Source organism: Choloepus didactylus, chromosome 3, assembly GCF_015220235.1.
Source record: "Choloepus didactylus isolate mChoDid1 chromosome 3, mChoDid1.pri, whole genome shotgun sequence".
Taxonomy (NCBI): domain Eukaryota; kingdom Metazoa; phylum Chordata; class Mammalia; order Pilosa; family Megalonychidae; genus Choloepus; species Choloepus didactylus.
This window is the reverse complement of record NC_051309.1, coordinates 203,617,271-203,631,596: the sequence shown is the minus strand read 5'-3', so window position 1 is coordinate 203,631,596 and position 14,326 is coordinate 203,617,271. Positions and strand designations below refer to the sequence as shown.

At 38.7% G+C, this 14,326-nt stretch overlaps 1 pseudogene; it reads right to left on the bottom strand.

Annotated features, from left to right (window-relative positions):
• Nucleotides 1–1,036: 1,036 nt before the first annotated feature.
• LOC119528947 lies at nt 1,037–1,670 on the bottom strand (annotated as a pseudogene).
• Between the last annotated feature and the right edge of the window lie 12,656 nt (nt 1,671–14,326).

Below are 14,326 nucleotides of genomic sequence, written 5' to 3'. Positions count from 1 at the left end.
CTGAAGTGTACAATCAGTTGGTCACAGTACCATCATACAGTTGTGCTGTCATCTCCACAATCTATTTTTGAACTTTTTCATTACTCCAAAAAATAAAAATAAGAATAAAAGTTAAAATAGAAGTGAAAAAGCAAACCAAAAATATTTCATGCCCCCCTCCATTATTCATTTACTTTTTGTCTCCATTTTTCTACTCATTAATCCATATGCCGGATAGAGGGAGTGTGAGTCACAAGCTTTTCACAATCTCATGGTTAAATAGTGTAAGCTATATAGTTATATGATCATCTTCAAGAATCAAGGATACTGGGTTGCAGTTCGACAGTTTCAGGTATTTCCTTCTAGGTATTCCAATACACTAAAAAATAAAATGGGATATCTATATAATGCATAAGAATAACCTCCAGAATGACCTCTTGACTCTATTTGAAATCTCTCAGCCACTGAAACTGTATTTTGTTTCATTTCTCTTCCCCCATTTGGTCCAAGAAATCTTTCTCAATCCCACAGTGCTGGGTCTGTGCTCATCCCCAGGGGACATATCCCACATTGCCAGGGAAATTTACACCCCTGGGGGTCATATCTCACAAAGAGGGGAGGGCAGTAAGTATATATATCTGCAGAGTTGCCTCAGAAACAGAGGCCACATCTGAGCAACAAAAGAGATTCTCTGGGGTGACTCTTAGTCTTAGGTACAATTATAAATAAGCTTAGCCTTTCCTTTTTTTTTTTTTTAGATATTTGAAATACAACTTTATTCTGACTCTAAATGAAAAGGAATGAGTATGACAGTATCAAACAAGACTTCACCACTGAATATTGTGATGTGACTGTAGCAGTCTTATATTTGAAACTCAAAAAAGGAAACAACTGTGTTCTAAAACAGCTAAATATGCAGGTCCAAAAAAAAGAGGGTTTTTTTTTTTTTCTTAACTGCCACATTTACTCTGAAGCCCATTCATCTCCTTCAGCATCCCAAAGATTAAGCACATATTCTGTTTAGCTATATAATAAGGGGGCAAACACACCGTCATCCTCAATCTGGCAGAGCAGTTGTCTGAGCAGCCTCTAAGTCATGTTCATACTGTGCTGCCACAGCTGGGTCCATGACAACCTCTGGCGGGGCAAGAGCAGGCATGACAACAAACTCCAAGTTAGGGTCTCCAATCAGTTTTCTAGCAGCCAAAGGAAGGGCTTTTCAAAGTTGTAGTTACTTTTGGCAGAAATGTCATAGTACTGAAGATTCTTCTTTCAGTGGAAGATGATGGATTTTGGCTTAATTTTCCTGTCCTTAATATCCACTTTGCTGTCACACAACACCATGGGGATGTTTTCACAGACTTGTACCAGATCCTATGCCAGTTAGGCACATTCTTGTAAGTAACTCTTGATGTTACACCAAACATTATAATGGCACACTGGGCTTGGATGTAATAGCCATCTCTCAGGCCACCAAATTTCTCCTGACCAGCCGTGTCCCACAGGTTGAATTTAATAGGCCTTCTGTTGGAATGGAACACAAGGGGATGGACCTCCACACCCAAGGTGGCTACATATGTCTTCTCAAATTCACTAGTCAAATGACGTTTCACAAATGTAGCTTTTCCAGTACCACCATCGCCAACCAATACAAGTTCAAACTGAACTTGGGGTTCTCCTTGGGCGGCCATCTGGGTGGTTCTTCCAGAAGCGTCTCTATCCCCCATCTGACTGAGTTAGCCTCTCCTTTACAGTAACAAGCTTCATAAGAGCAAGCCCCAAGATCAAGGGCTCAGCCTACTGAACTGGTAGTTCCCAATGCTTGCAAGAATATCAGGAATTCCCCAGTTGGGGAAGTATAATATTACCAGATTTTCACCAGTCCTCAAGGGGGCTTTGCAAATGCCTTTTATTCTCTGTCCAAATTACTCTGGGATGTATCAGGGCTTCACACTGGGGATTGAGAGGTGACTGCTAAGGGGTATAGGGTTTTTCTTTTTGGAGTAATGAAAATGTTCTAAAATTGATTGTGGTGATGAATGTACAACTCTTGAATATACTAAAAGCCATTGTTTGTACACTTTGAATGGATTGCATTGCATGTGACTATATTTCAATAAAACTTTTTTTTTTTTAAAAAAAGGGAAGTTCCTTAAAATATAAGCAAATAAATCTGGCAAATTATAAAAAATTAAGATAATGAAAAGTTTTTCATCCTTCACAATGACTACTCTTTTGTTTTTAGCCATTTCCTTTTTTTTAATTCATTTTTATTGACATATATTCACATGCCATGCAATCATACAAAGCATACATTCAGTTGTTCATGGTACCATTATATAGTTGTGCATTCATCACCAAAATTAATTTTTGAACATTTTCATTACCATACACAAAAAATAATAAGAATAAAAATTAAAGTGAAAAAGAACAATTAAAGTAAAAAAGAACACTGGGTGACCTTTTTTTTTTTTGCCCCCATTTTTCTACTCATCCATCCATACACTGGACAAAGGGGAGTGTAGTCCATATGGTTTTCCCAATCACACTGTCACCCCTCATAAGCTACATTTTTATACAATCATCTTCAAGATTCATGGGTTCTGGGTTGTAGTTTGATAGTTTCAGGTATTTACTTCTAGATACTCCAATTCATTAGGACCTAAAAGGGGTTGTCTATATTGTGTGTAAGAGTGCCCACCAGAGTGACCTCTCGGCTCCTTTTGGAATCTCTCTGCCACTGAAGCTTATTTCATTTCCTTTCACATCCCCCTTTTGGTTAAGATGTTCCCTATCCCACAATGCTGAGTCTAGATTCCTCCCCAGGAGTCATATTCCACATTGCCAGAGAGATTTACTCCCCTGGGTGTCAGATCCCACAAAGTGGGGAGGGCAGTGATTTCACCCTCCAAGTTGGCTTAGCTAGAGGGAGAGGTTTAGCCATTTCCTCCTAAGTTTCAGATTCAAAATTAGGTTGGAGACACATAGAGTAACTAGAAAAAACTTGTGAAGCCACAAGATAAATATGATTTAAGTGATAAGTATTTTAAACATTGTTTTATATAAAAATTCACATAGATGTATACTTAAACACAAAACTTACATGGATTTTTAAGGTTAAATGGAAGCCTTCAAAGAAAATTTAAGCCTGTTGTTCTAGTTTGCTAATGCTACAGAATGCAAAACACCAGAGATGGATAGGCTTTTACAAAGCGGGGGTTTATTTCGCTACACAGTTACAGTCTTAAGGCCACAAAACGTCCAAGGTAGCACATCAGCAATCGGGTACCTTCACCGGAGGATGGCCAATGGTGTCCGGAAAACCTCTGCTAGCTAGGAAGGAAGCTGGCGTCTGCTCCAAAGCTCTGGCCTCAAAACGGCTTTCTCCCAGGATGCTCCTCTCTAGCAAGCTTGCTCCTCTTCAAAGCATCACTCCCAGCTGCACTCCATTTCCTTCCCCTGAGTCAGCTCATTTATATAGCTCCACCAATCAAGGTCCACCCTGAATGGGCGGGGCCACGCCTCCATGGGAACATTTCATCAGAATCATCACTCCCAGCTGGGTGGGGCACATTCCAAGCAAATCTAACCAGCACCAAAATTTCTGCCCCACACAAGACCACAAAGATAATGGCATCTGGGGACACAATACACTCAAACCGGCACATTCCACCCCCTGAACCCCAAAAAGACATTATCTTTCCAAATACAAAATACATTCATTCCATCACAATATCACTAAAACTTAAATCATTTCAGTAACAAAAGTTAAGTACAAAATCCCATCAAAATCAATTTAGGCGTGGTCAGTCCCAAGGCACAATCTTTCTTTAGCTGTGGATCTGTGAACTTAGAACAAGTTATGTGCTCCCAATATACAAAGGAGAGACATTCATAGGATAAACATTTCCATTGCCATAAGGAGAAACAGTAAGGAAAACAGGGTTAACAGGAGCAAAACAGTTCCTAAATCCCGCAGGACAAAGTCCATTAGATTTCAAAGTCTGAGAGTCATTAACAGAACAATATTGCACCCTTGGGGCTTGAGAGAGCGGGAGCCTAACCCTTCCCAAAGGCCTTTTTGGCAGCTGTTTCCTCTCCAAATGCTTGGGTGAGTGCTCCAACATATCCACACATTGGGGAGACCACCTTCTCGGCCCCACCCTCCTCAAACATCGGGGCAGCTCCCAGATTCCCTTCCATCTCCGGGGCACACGCTCAACCCCTTCAGAACAGTGTGGTGGCAGCCAGGCTCTCCCCAATTCCCTGGGAATGTGCTCTGCCCTCTTTGGGACCTCAGATGGCAAAACTCTTCCAGAGCATCGAGGTGGAAAGCCCGCCCTCGACCTCCAGGGCAAACTCACCCGTTCCATGCATGTGGGCTGCTCCGCTCTCCCAGCCCAAGACCTCCTGACTCCAGACCTCAACCTCCGTGGCTCTGTCTTTGAAGAGATTTTTCCTTTAATTTTTTCTTTGTCTGTCTCCTCCAGTCCAGACCAGCAATGGCTCTGTCTATAAAGATCTCGCAAAAATTCTGTTGGCTTTGCATGAAGCACGCAGGGGTCAAAGCCATCAGACAATAGGACTTTCCACAAATTCTTTCTGCTTAACTCCTTTTCCAATCTTGGCTTGTACTGAAATGGTGGCTGGGTTCCATGTTTGGTTATATCCTCACACTGGGCTGTAGCTTCTGGGATTCCACCCCCTGGAAGCCTGTAATTTTCCAAGCCATCAGCTTCTGGTTTCTTTGAACCCAAGAGTTCAGTTCTAAGTTTATCTCTCTCTGCCCGCATTCTACTATAAGCTTCAAGGAGAAGCCAGGGGACATCTTCCACACTTAGTCTGGAGATCTCCTCAGCTAAGTATTCCAGGTTGTCGCTTTCAAATTCTTCCTTCCATCTGACACCAGGACTCAATTTTGCCAAATTCTCTGCCACTTTATTTTTTTTTATCTTCATTTTATTGAGATATATTCACATACCACGCAGTCATACAAAACAAATCGTACATTCGATTGTTCACAGTACCATTACATAGTTGTACATTCATCACCTAAATCAATCCCTGACACCTTCATTAGCACACACACAAAAATAATAAGAATAATAATTAAAGTGAAAAAGAGCAATTGAAGTAAAAAAGAACACTGGGTACCTTTGTCTGTTTGTTTGTTTGTTTCCTTCCCCTATTTTTCTACTCATCCATCCATAAACTAGTCTCTCTGCCACTTTAAAACAAGGATCGCCTTTCTTCCAGTTTGCAACAACACATTCATCATTTCTGCTCAAGTCCTCATCAGAAGTATCTTTAGAGTCCATATTTCCATAAACAGTCTCTTTAAAGCAGTTTTGGCCTTTTCTATCAAGCTCCTCACAACTCTTCCAGAAACTCCCCATTATCCATTTAAAAAGCTGTTCCAACATGTTTGGTATTTGCAAACTCAGCAGCAGAAGCACCCCACTTCTCTGGTACCAAAATCTGTTCTAGTTTGCTAATGCTGCAGAATGCAAAACACCAGAGATGGATAGGCTTTTATAAAACAGGGGTTTATTTCACTACACATTTACAGGCCACAAAACGTCCAAGGTAACATATCAGCAATCGGGTACCTTCACCGGAGAATGGCCAATGGTGTCCGGAAAACCTCTGCTAGCTAGGAAGGCAGCTGGCGTCTGCTCCAAAGCTCTGGCCTCAAAACAGCTTTCTCCCAGGATGCTCCTCTCTAGCAAGCTTGCTCCTCTTCAAAGCATCACTCCCAGCTGCACTCTGTTTCCTCCCCTGGAGTCAGCTCATTTATATAGCTCCACTGATCAAGGCCCACCCTGAATGGGCGGGGCCACACCTCCACGGGAACATTTCATCAGAATCATCACTCCCAGCTGGGTGGGGCACATTCCAAGCAAGTCTAAACAGCACCAAAATTTCTGCCCCACACAAGACCACAAAGATAATGGCATTTGGGGGACACAGTACACTCAAACCGACACACCTGTGGTGGCATATTTTTCTCTACCTATGAGGAAATTTTGAGGATTGTGAAAAGTTTGACAGTTATTATAAATAGATAAATCTCTGTGGAAGTTGAATGATGAATCAAACTTGGCATATACAAAATGAAGAGCAAGGAGTAGGAGTTGAAATTAGAATGTGGGAGGTGAACAGTTCTTCAATGATTCTGTCAAATGAATACGTGTTAACAATTTTACTGTCCATGATTTGAATAAGAAAACATTGATAGAACCCTACTGCAGTTAAGGATATGTCCATTGTTAATAGGATTTTAAAAATACATATGGCAATGAGGATACTTTGCCTGCACTCCTAAAATGTGGATAATTTAAATGATAATGTGAAATGAATGTTGACTTTAAAAATCATTGTTACCTTTATCAAACATTGAACACAGTGTTTTAATAGATGTTGTAAGAAGGTACATCCTGTTACCTGCAGACTGCCAAATTGTTCTTTGTTCTCAGGAAAACTGGAGTGGTAATTAAAAAAATGATTGTCAAGAGAGGGTAAAAAATTGCCAATAAGAAATTTTGTTTTGTGTTTTTTCAGTGTTGGATCACCTAAGATCCCATGACTTCCTTTTGACATCTTATATTCATTTTACTGCTTTGAGCTGCACAACCCCTCCCCCATTCCATTATGAGAACTTTTTGGTAATTTTAAAACAATTTGGTATAAAAAGTGTGATATATGTAAGGCTAACACCCCCTAGGGAGTTATCATCTGCATTTAAATAGGTTCTTTGTCTCTCTGACTCTACTCTCTCCACCCTTTTCTGGGCCAGAGCACTGTGAACTAAAAATGGCTGAGGATTTCTCCACCTAGCCACTCAAGTTGAGAGAGAAAAAGGGACAGAAAGCCCCCTTTCAGGGCCATTCCAGGGCTCCCCAGTTTCATCCATCAGCGAGAGATAGTTCCCAGTCCTCTGGGCTCCCCCTCTGGGACAGAGAAGTCCCCTGACTCTTCAAGGTCAATTGTCTCCAAAAACCTCTGTCTGCTTGTTGGGCATTTGTAGCTTGCATTGAGCAGTTCAGGTTTTCCACTTAAAGTCCCCATTTGGAGCTGGACTGAGGTATATTCCCTTGTTCAGAGTGCTGCTCTCTATCACAGTGAGGCTTTGCCATTCTGGCTCCCATGGGGGGAGGGGCTACCAGCTCAGGTCCGCAGTTTCTACTCACAGATTCCATGCTGCAATCTCAGGCATTCCTCCCAATCCAGGTTGGTGCTTGATGTGTAGACAGTCATGATTGTCCCCAGCAGTTATTCCAGATAATTTACTAGTTGTCCCTGGTTGTTTATTAATTACTCCCAGGAGGCTAACTAGCTTCCATTCCTCTCTATGCCACCATCTTCTTCCATCTGTTGGGTCTTCTTCTCTTGAATGATGGAGGTATAGAATCTGGTAAAATTTCAATCCTAACCTTGTTAGAGTAGCCCCTTATGTTTATAGCTCCATTGATCCTTTGTCCCCACCCTCACAGTATAATGACTATGTAACTTGATGTAACCAGAATGCTTGCTGACCTCATCATCAAAATATCATCTGCCTTGGGGCAAACGTTTTGTGCAATGTGCTTGTCAGAGCACACAAACATTGAAGGTGGCAAGGTGGTTGTGCCAGTTTGAAACTGTTATGTATCCCAGAAAAGCCATGCTCTTTTAATCCAGTCTTGCAGGTGCAGACTTATTGTAGGTGGGATCTTTTGATTAGATCATTTCCATGGAGATGTGACCCAGTCCATTCAAGGTGGGTTTTAATTAGTTTACTGAAGTATTTAAGAGAGCTCAGGGAGAGAGAGAGAGAGAGAGAGCTCAGAGCTGACATAGACCCTGACACTTGGAGATGCAGACAGAAGAATGTTTGTGGATGCTAACTTAAGAGATGAAGCCCAGAGCTTGCCCTGGAGAAGCTAAATGAGAACCCACAGATGCTTAGAAAGAAAGCCACTTGAATCAGAAGCTGAAAGCAACACAACCTGGGAGCAAAGAACCAGCAGACACCAGCCACGTGCCTTCCCAGCTGACAAAGTTGGTCCGGACACCATTGGCCATTCTAAAATGATGCCTCTTGTTGATGCCTTAGTGTGGACACTTTTATGACCTTAACACTGTAAATTTGTAGCCTAATCCCCTTTATAAAAGCCAATCCATTTCTGATATATTGCATTCCAGCAGCTTTAGCAAACCAAAACTGTGGTTATATAGCTTTTTTTCTGTCTATTTGCTGTTAAATATTTGTAGGATTGACAGAATTAAGCCTGAGACATGCTTTTATCTTATAATATACCACCTGGAAGCCAAGGAATAAGGGCAAGATGGATTGAACCAGCTGGAATCCAATGACATCCATCAGAAGATACTGACAACTGGCCAATGAGCAAAGAGTCTTCATGTCAGTATTGAACACTCAGGTTTAAATACCTAACCATAGTTGGGGAGGATCAACTGGTCTATATTTGTGAATTTCCTGTGTATTTGGAAAGAATGTGTATTCTGCTATTGTCTTCTATAAAGGCCAATTAGGTCAAGTCTTCTATATCCTTACAGAGTTTCTGTCTACTTGATCCGTCAATTACTGAGGTGAGTGTTGATGTCTCCAACAATAACTGATTTGTCTGTTTCTCCTTTCATTTCTATCAGGTTTTGCTTTAAATTCTACCATAAGTTGACATACACTTAGGATTGGTATCTTGTCCTGATGAATTTACCCTTTTATCATTATTCAACACCCTTCTTTATCCCTGGCACTATTCATTTTGTCTGGTACTAATGCAACGACCCCACTTTGTTATGATTGATATTTTTGTAGAATATTCAGCTTTCCCTTTTGTAAAAGCTATATAAACCTTTAGATCCTCTAGAAAAAAGGGACAGCTCCAATGGTAAAATATAGGTAGTATTTGTTAGGAATTTCAATCCCAGGTACTTTACCATCACCAAATTGTTTATTATCTAATAAGTGATAGATGCCTTAACAACTGTTGTCAGAACTGGCTCAGAATCCAATTCTGTGAGCCCTCTCATCTAAGTATCTGGATTTTAATATTAAGGCCCTTATAAAAAACAATGCCACTGAAATAAATAATCTATTCATTTTGCATATTTTTAAAATGAATATGATTATAAAAGATAGTGCTATGATAGAGAAAGTTTTCTTTTAACAGAAAAATATAATATTGATCCTCTTTGCTAAAACTATTGAATGGCTTTTGATATTGTTTTATATGTTCAATAATATATCTGTCCAGCCTAATGAAATATTGCACCTCAATTTGTTCAGGGATAATGGTACAATAAAACGTAGGCTTAGAATGACAACTTTGCCAATACAATTTACTATGTTATTTTGTAGGTTTACAATGCTGCAAAAAATCATGACATTATAAAGCTAAACCCATAAAGTATCCAACACACAACTTTCCTCTCTCTATGCTAAGCAACTTATTAAAGGAAAACATATTACCACTAATTATGGGAAAAATGTTTTATTTTTAGAATAATTGATATCCCTTTGTTACATAAAACATTGTTGCTCTCATTTTTTATGAAAGCAACACTTTTGTTTTGTTTTATACATGAAAGTAAAATAGACATAATTATTACCTTTTTATTCCAGGTCCTTAAAGAGATTACTATCATTCTTCTAGACTTAAAAGTAAACAGCTGTTGATTCATTGCTCCTTCTCTAAGGAATTTTCATCTTCATACTTAGAAGTTTTCAGTCTATTACTAGAAGGCACCACAAGGAGATTAAAAATCATAGAATGCAAAAATATATTGAAATAAGTGTGTTTAAATGAGATTCTTGAAATGGATGTTCCTAGGCTTTGGAAAGGGAGAAATGCATATCTTTGATCTCTATTTCAAGCAAAGAACCACTAAGAAACAAAAACAAAAAAAAAATCAATTGCTTTATGGGTTTATCAAGAGCTTAGCTCTGTTAAGGGAGCTAGAGTGGGAAAGTTCAGCTATCAGGTCATAGAATGGTGAAGATAAACTACTGAGGATTAGAAACTGGTAGTGGAAGTGAGATCCATAATGCTGATGAGCTGTTGCAGGTGAAGTCAAGGATTGAAGATTGGCAGGCACAAAGAGCAGCTGTAGAATTGAGAGTTGAACTAGAAGACGTCATCTCTGGCTTTCTGAAAAAGAGTAATACAAGACAGAACATTATAACTGGAAGGAAAAAAGCATTATCTTAGCACAAAAGATACACAACTACTCATGAATTTATAGGAGAGACTGTTATATAGGAAGAACATTGTACCTTGTTTCACAGCAGTAATTGAGGAAAGAAGTTGAAAATGACAAGCAAATAGACAATCACAAAAGAAACTTCACACTAAATCTTAGTATAACTCAAAAGATATTGGACATGAAATGTTTAAGCACTAATGTACTTAGCTACTGTTGCTGGAAGAATATTTGAGGTGTTATGCTGAATGTTACATAGTACTGCACAAAATGGGGGTCAATTTTCAGTTCTAAAAGTAGAAAGTGACAACGTTTTCAAATCCTTCATGCACCATTTCAAGTTTCCAAAGATATTTATCTCTATAGAAAGAATGCAGACAACAAGCATTCACTTTGAAGAGACAGGAAAATGCAGTATCTACAACTAATGGCAGACACAATGTTGAATAATACATTGGAGAAAAGATTTCCACAGAAGTCAAAAGATAAAAACTCTGTACAAAAAGATTATATTTTGAGCAAGTATTATAGGATCAAGATGGTAGCTCTTAAACTGCCCTAATGTAGTTTTTTTTTTTTTTTTTTAAGGGGGTTTATTTGGTTACACAGTTACAGTCTTAAGGCCATAAAGTGACCAAGGTAAGGCATCAACAGTAGGGTAACTTCACTGAAGGATGGCTGATGGCATCTGGAAAACCTGGTAGCTGGAAAGGCATGTGGCTGGCATCTGCTTGCTCCCTGGTTGCATTTCAAAATGGCATTCTACAAAATGTCAGCATCAGCTTTCAATGGCTGTCTTCAAAATGTCTCTCCAAGCTGAAGCAGTGAGCTCCTTCTATCTGAGTTCTTATAGGACTCAGGTGAACTAATCAAGACCCACGCTAAGTGGGTGGGATCATATCTCCATGGACATACTCTAATCAAGGTATTATCCACAGTTGGGTGGGTCACATCTCCATGGAAACAGCTTAATCCAAAGATGCCAACATAATCAACACTAATACATGTGTCCCACAAGATTGCATTAAACAACTTGGTGTTTTGGGGGACATAATACATCCAAATTGGCACAGGCATTTATAACATATCACCCTCTCCTGGCCTCACCTCTTGTTCTGAGATATCTTGACTGTCTCAGTTTTTAAAAAGCAACAAGCATGGCTTCTCCACTTGTAGCATGTTATCTTTGGGGAGCTTCAAGGAGCCATACTTGCTTAGTGGCCAAGCAAGGCCTAAAGAGCTTTCACTGCTGTATTTCTGGGAAGAACTTAAGGAGAACCACTTTTTGCTCCCCCACTGTAAATCTCAAAGCACAGTTGACTCCAGTGATTTCCTCCACCTGGGGAGCTGCTGGGATACTGATAGGAGTTTGTTGTTGTTGGCAATGTAAGGAGTTTTTTTTTGTTGCTGTTGCTTTGTTTTGTTTTTAAAATTAAATTCAGTTTTATTGCAAAATATTCACATACCATACAGTCATCCATGGTGTATAATCAGCTGTTCACAGTACCATCATATAGTCGTGCATTCATCACCCCAATCTGTTTTTGAACATTTTCCTTACATCAGAAAGAATCAGAATAAGAATAAAAAATAAAAGTAAAAAAGAACACACAAATCACTCCCCCATCCCACCCTATTTTTCTTTTAGTTTTTGTCCTCATTTTTCTACTCATCCATCCATACACCAGATAAAAGGAGTGTGATCCACAAGGTTTTCACAAACACACTGTCACCCATTGTAAGCTACATTGCTATATAATCATCTTCAAGAGTCAAGGCTACTAGGTTGAAGTCTGATAGTTTCTGGTATTTGCTTCTAACTATTCCAATACCTTAAAACCTAAAGCGGATTATCTATATAGTGCATAAGAATGCCCACCAGAGTGACCTCTTGACTCCACTTGAGATCTCTCAGCCAGTGAAATTTCCTAATGTAGTTTTTTAAAACATTTAACAGCATTTGTATTCACTTCTGTTGTGTTGTTTCATCATTTCTTCCTTTTGCTTCACTTAGAGCATCAAAGTTTCGGCAATGCTGAATTCAGAGAAATCCTGAACATGCCATATGGGAATGGTAGCACTTTGGTCCTATGAAGAAATCTTTTTCATTCAAAAATTTTTATTTTACTTTTCAAATTTATTTTTCTTAGAGAAATTGTAGGTTTACAGAAAAATCACACATAAAATGTGGGATTCTTAATACCACCCTATTATTAACACTTGCATTACTGTGATACCTTTTTTGCATTTCATGAAGGAACATCATTTACAAAAGGGTTCATTGTTTGTGTTGTGCAGTCTTAGTTTTCTTGTGTTTTGTTTTTAATTTTTATTCTAGTTTATTCTAGTTATATATATATACACACACACACACATATATATTTATATACAACTTAAATTTCTCCTTTTAGCTGCATTCAAATATAATTCAGTGCTATTATGTTCACCATTAATTATCCAAAATTTTCCATCAACCCAAATAGAAACTCAGTACAACTTAAGTATTAACTCACTATTCCCTACCCCCATCCTGGCCCATGGTTACCTATATTCTAGTTTCTGACTCTCTGAATTTGCTTATTCTAATTATTTCATATTGATTAGATCATGGAATATTTGTCCTTTTGTGTCTGCCTTATTTCACTCAACATGATGTCTTAAATGCTCATCCATGTTGTTGCATGTATCAAAATTTCTTTCCTGTTTAGTGCTAAATAATATTTCACTGTATGTACATACCACATTTTGGTTATCCATTCATTGGTTCATGGACACTTGTGTTTCTTCCATCTTTTGGCAATTGTGAATAATGCCGAAATGAACATCAGTGTGAAAATATCTTTTTGAGTCCATGCTTCCAATTATTTGGGTATATACCTAGAAGTGGGATTGTTAGGTCATATGGTAATTTTATACTTAAGTGTCTGAGGAAATGCCAAACTGTTTTCTACAGCAGCTACACCATTTTAGATTCCTACCAACAATGAACAAGTGTTCCTGTTTCTCCACATCCTCTCCACAATTGTTATTTTCTGTTTTTTTTTTTAAATAGTAGCATTTTAGTGTGTGTGAATGGAATCTCATTGTGGTTTTGATTTGCATTTCCCTGATATCTAATGATGTTGAGCATCTTTTCATGTGCTTTTTTATTTTTTAAACTTTCTATTATTGATTTGTATGGATATTATATTGAACACTCAAGAACCAATCACACAAGCTTAACAATTATCAGCTGCCATTCTGTTTTTATTTACCCCTAACCACTCCCCACTCCCAACTCAATTATTGTTTTGTTTGTTCAAATTCATTGAAATGCACAAATCTTAACTGAAAAAAATTTGACAAGTAGATACACCTGTGAACCCACACACTATCATGATATTGAACATTTCCACCTCTTCAGAAAGTTGTCTCATTTCTTTCCCCAGTCAAACCCCTCAATCTCCAGAGGCAGCCTCTGTTCTGATATATTTCTTTTAGGTAGTTTGGCTTATACTTGAACAACATATAAATGGAATCATATAGAATGTGTTGGGGTGGAGTGGCTCTGGCTTCATTTTCTCAGCATCTTTTGAGAGTCACTTACATTGTTGCCTTTAAGTAGCTTGTCTCTCTGTTTGTTTTCCATTGTATGAATGTACCACAATTAGTTTGTCTGTTCACTTGTTGATGGCCATTTGACTAATTTCCACTTTTTAACTATTGTGAATAAAAGTGCTATGAACATTTATATGCAAATCTTTTTGGACATATATTTCCTTTCTTTTTTTTAAGGCAGATTTATGCACATACCATATAATCCATCTGTATTAGTCAGAGTTCTCTAGGAAAGCAGAATCTACAAGAGATATCTATAAATATAAGATTTATAGAAGTGTCTCATGCAACTGTGGGTATGCAGGAGTCCAAATTCCATAGGGCAGGCAACAGACTGGCAACTCCAATGAAGATGTTCGATGAACTCCTCAGGAAATGCTTCACTGGTTAGTCAAAGAAGAAGTGAAGGTCCTCCACCTGTCTCACTTAAAAGTGTTCAACTGATTAGACCAAATCCAGCCAACTGCATTCTCTTATTGTGGAAGACATGCCCCTTGCCAACACCATCAGTCACAACTGCAGCCAACCAACTGCTTATCCAACA